Genomic DNA, 4,975 nt, shown 5'->3' on the forward strand with positions numbered 1-4,975 from the left:
TGAGGGATGAAAAGAAAAGCCAAGGAAGGAGGAGGAAGAGGAGGTCGGAGTTTGGCAGTTGGAGATGAAGGAAAGAACTTCCCCAACATCATCCTCCCCACCCGCCATCCCTAACAGGACGCTGTGGGGAAGAAAACTTTGGGATGGAGGGGGGGGGACTCGACTCTTGATGTCTTCCAGAAGAAATCCTGCCTGTAAAAGGAATCACTTCCACTGTCTGTCCAAACAAATAGGGCGAAGAATTAAGGGATGTATTTTTCTATTTTTTAATCTCTTTTTTGTTGTCGTTTCGTTGTTGTGTATGATTGTCGACGACGTACTTGCATCGCCCTCCCGATCACAACAGTTGTTGCCTTAGGTGAAATGCAGTGCATAACTATATCACTAGAAGACATGTGGGATGGGGGGTGGGGGGTTTGAGAGAGGAGGGTAGCGATGGCTATGCTATCCCGTGTTCAGATACGTTTTCTTGTTTGGTTTAGCTTCACAAGCTGTATTACTTGAAGTATTTTTTATTTTAGGTTTTTTATCGCCCATGAAAGTGTGCCAAATTTTGCCACATTTACTTCTGAGAGGGTTCTCTTTTTGTTTCTCTCTTTTTTTTTTTAAAGAAAATGACAAGCCACCCTTGGTGAGACAATCGATCATCGCAAAAAGCAGGTCACCTTGCTTGCCTCTTTCTGTGTTTTTGTCTTCTCTCTCTCTCTCTCTCTCTCTCTCTCTCTCTCTCTCTCTCTCTCTCTCTCTCTCTCTCTCTCTCTCTCTCTCTCTTCTCTGCTATGTCTCCTGGTGGACACGCTGCCTAAAAATACCCAAACACAGTTGCTCCCCGCTCCGGAGCCTCATCAGTCATGCTGGCCTAAAGACCAGGCTCTCAATAGCACCCGTGCGTACCGCGTTAACAAAAACTCTTTTCTCTTTTCCTTCAGCCTTCCTTTTCTAACCCATGGCTCTCTCCTTCAGGTGACTTGCTTGCTTTGGAAGAAACCCCTCACACCATGGGCATCTAGATTTAAAGAGATGTCACACCTTGGTAAGAGGTGCCAAATCCCGGTTCAGAAAGTTAAGAACCCTGCCACAAATTTTAGACAGCCTGCTCTGCATCAGCTTATCCTAATGAGTATTCTCGACAGGTAGGTCAGTTAGGCCGGGGGACGTGCTTGCTGTGAGCCTTACATTACGCACACAACCGCGTATGACAGTGTGCACATACTTGCTTCAGAATGGTCCGAGCAAAACGCACGATACTGGAGATGTCATGTAGCAAGCAGATGGCCAACAGGGGCTTTCATTACGATTTTTGACTCTACCGCAACCTCAACTTGGAAGTTCGGAAGATCGCCCCTCGCCGTTCTGTTAATATTGCACTGTACGCACTTGTCTGGATACAAACATTGTGTCTGGTGCTCTACCGCACACGAAATTGACATAACATTCGCATGACAATGGGCATTCGTATCCAACAGCAAGCATGTCCCCCACCTTCCTCTGTGACGTCACCTGTCTTGGAAGGTAACTGTGGCAGGTTTTTTTTTTTTTTTTAACTTTTTGGACCTGGATTCGGGACCTCTGCACCTTTGATAATGGCTGACTAGCTGCTAGGAGAGCTACGAAGAGAAGTCCAGAAAGGGAAAGTGCCATAAACATTACACAAGGGAGTTTGGTCTCACAATATAAAACACAAACTCATGCCATGTCATGTTTTTCAGGGGGGAAGAAAGAAAGAAATTATGAATTGGTTGGAATGCCATGCTGAATAATAGTCATAACACGATCAACTCTTCCTTTGTGAAACATGTGATTTTAAACTAAGTACGTGTGTGTGGTGTGCTTAGGGGGCAACACTGGTGCTGCACAGCCTTTTGCACAGTCTATTTCTTCCTGCTTCACGGAGACAGACAGAAGGAAAGAGATGGATGGAGAAGGAGAGAGAATGATAGAGGGAGGGAAAGAGAGAGTAGCAAGTATCCAGTGTAGGTTCCCTGGCTAGTGCACAAGCACATTTGCATGATGTGATGTGTCCTGTGGTTGATTTGTGAAATAATGATTTCGCATTTGCATAGTAGCATCGCACACAACACCCCTACTAACCTCTTTCTGTCTCAAACACACACACACTCACACACAAACAGGATTTTAGGATTAGGATTCTGGTCTCTCCACCTGTGTGCTGGTTACTCAGCTTTTTAAAAGTTTGAGTGTGTGATTTTGTGGTTTATTTAAAGAATTGATGCTGCCCATTCATGAATGTTGCCCATTTCATGTTTATGTACTACCACCACCAATTTCTAAATATTCGTCATAATTTGGAAAGTAACACTTTTTTTCATCCATAACAAGGTGGATCTTCTCCATGTTCGCCATTTTTAATTGCTCATCCATAGACTTCTGTGCTGTACTTTGGTCAGTCCAGAAAATTTTAGTTTATTACAGAGTAAGTATTCATGAAAAGATCACATTTGTGAATGGGCAGCATACATATTGCAAAGAAACGTCTGAAATTACATTGCAAAGAAATGGCAATTACATACTATAAAGCTGTAAGCTGTCTAAACAACACATCAAATGTGTGCTCCTTCACTTCACACACAGTCATGTTGCTGATCTTAAAAAAAACCCAACTTTGGCGAGATGGAGACAAACATCCATTCACTTCTTTTTATATAATATTAACTGCATGAATCTCATATTGTGGAGGAAACGGTATCACTTTATCCATTAGCTCAGTGTCTATCAGCTGCTTCGGGTGGACGGACAAGAATGTACTCTTACAATCTATTTACAATCTCACTATACACTGTCACACATGCCAATATCATTACTATTATTATTTTGTTTCACGAGACCTCATAGCGGTCGTGTATAGAAATTTAACCGTCATTATGTAGATGCATTTAGATATTTATTTTTCTTTTTTTTAATTTTCATTTTAGTTGAGTGTGTGTGAGATCTCGATGGGAAAATATATATGCCAAAGAAACTTATCATCAAACATACACCATAAACATAAACGTGAGCTCCTCTCCTCTTCTTCAGGGCTTCTCAGTATTGTGTGTGTGTGTGTGTCTGTGGGGTGAGTATGTAAGTGTGTTGGAGACCGAGATGGTAAGCCTGGCTGGTCTTGCAAGTATGTCAAGCTCTTATGTAGGAATTGTACTGTATGTGTCATATGAAGGTTTATAGATCCACACGTGTTTATTTTTTATTTTTTTATTTTGGTTTTACAAATCCATCAATCAATACTGTGTCGAACAATAGAGTAGCCTGAAGGGGAGACCCTAAGGGGGTGGTGGAGAGGAGAGGAGAGGAGAGGAGAGGAAAAGGGAAGGGGAGGAGAGGAGCTCAGTAAAGGCATCTAGTCACCCCTTTCAGTCTCTGCCGCTTTTGTTTACACTAGGATCAGTCATTCGGGGCTGTCCTGCCATGTCAGGGGCTGTGGATTGGGTCCGCGTCCCACTCCACTGCTCCCTGGGTTGGGGACAGACCCATTACGGCTGCATGACCCAGCCAAAGGGAACCTCCCCATTGTGGGGTAGAGACACTCCCTTGGCTGGGTCTCAGAAATGAACAATGTGCCTACTATTCAAGGATTAAAAAAAAAAAAAAACGATGAAGCAATCTTAATTTAATTATCATATCACATTCTTCTCATGAATTATTATATTTTTAAAGACAAAAAATGATTGATTCGTTTAAACTTTTTCTATCTTTTTTTGCGCATTAACTTGGTTACAATTCTTGATTTTTTTTCTTTTTTTTTTCTTTTTGGTCAATATTAAGTTAAAATTGACTTTATTTTTGACTGTAAATATTTGTGAATATTGTTAATTGCACATATAAATATTGGATAATTAATGAGTAAACCTTTCATATCAGCCCTTTATTCAGTTCAAAACAAAAAAAAAGAGTCAGAATAATGCTAATTTATTGTGTTGATGTGACTGGGTGTCATGGAAAACCTGAACTGATTTGTGGTTAAACTTTTTTGATTAAAATACAACTTTGGTGTGCACATCTTTTCTGTTGTGTTGTGTTTCTTCTGCATCATGAGCTCAAGGTAAGGTACATATCAACAACTGCAAGTATCACCCACTTCTGGGTTACTTCCTGGGTTTCTACCGTGTTTTAGCTCCATCTCTCACCCCTCCTGGTATTTCTTACCCCAAACCCAATGCCCACTGAATATTTCAATTTTGACTTTCATGGACTGACATGATGATGATGTCTGGATAAGTGGTGAGAGGGAGTGAATAGGACCTCACTGTACTGATGTAATATTGGAAGCATATTTGCCTTGTCACCGCTAATGTTCTTAGATGTAATTTCCAGTGTCCCGTTTCTGCTCAATACAGAACACGTACTTTTATTCATTAATATGGGCTGATTCCGTATTTCAAGGGCAGTTGGCAACCCTAGGTAGGCTAAGTAAGAGCCTGATACAGTTCCCAAAAGAGCCACATATGGCTCCCAAGCCATAGGCTCCATACCCAACCGTATCTCATGCCATTCGTGAAATATACAAAAAAAAAAAACATAACAAATCAACTGTACAGTAAGCTTTGTGGTGCCGTCACGAAATGACGAAAGGGGGAATTGACAATTAGTTTCAAACCCATTAATATTGGGCCAAAATAGTGTAACAGAATTGTGAATGCTGTCGAAGGTAAATGCCTAAACGCTGCTAAAGGTTTTATTGCACAGATGCTGCAGCCGGTCTTAAAGGGGTAGTATACTGGTCAGGTGTATTTTATGTTTTTGTAATTGTTTTTGTCGCTTCAGAGTGTAGAATACGAGAAGTCAACTTTTGCCATGCATTTACAGTAGACAGTGCTCAACGCAAGTCCAATCAAGCAATCAACAGTGCATGCTGGTGTGGTGGCCTACTGGTCAAGGTAATGCGAAAAGGTTTCAGCTTTAGGGAGGTTGAAGTCCATTCCGCCAATAATGCTACCGGAGTACCCTGGACATGACACTG

The 4,975-nt window shown here is 41.5% G+C and overlaps 1 protein-coding gene across 1 annotated transcript in view; it reads left to right on the forward strand.

Moving 5' to 3' along the window:
- zzef1 (zinc finger, ZZ-type with EF hand domain 1) overlaps positions 1 to 4,012 on the forward strand; it is a 75,819-nt gene extending 71,807 nt beyond the window's left edge. The window contains exon 57 of the mRNA XM_063203532.1: positions 1 to 4,012. This exon is cut by the window's left edge and continues 87 nt beyond it. The gene's annotated coding sequence lies outside the window, so the exon portion shown is untranslated.
- Positions 4,013 to 4,975: the final 963 nt, after the last annotated feature.

The sequence above is a fragment of the Engraulis encrasicolus genome, chromosome 7 (assembly GCF_034702125.1).
Source record: "Engraulis encrasicolus isolate BLACKSEA-1 chromosome 7, IST_EnEncr_1.0, whole genome shotgun sequence".
Classification (NCBI taxonomy): domain Eukaryota; kingdom Metazoa; phylum Chordata; class Actinopteri; order Clupeiformes; family Engraulidae; genus Engraulis; species Engraulis encrasicolus.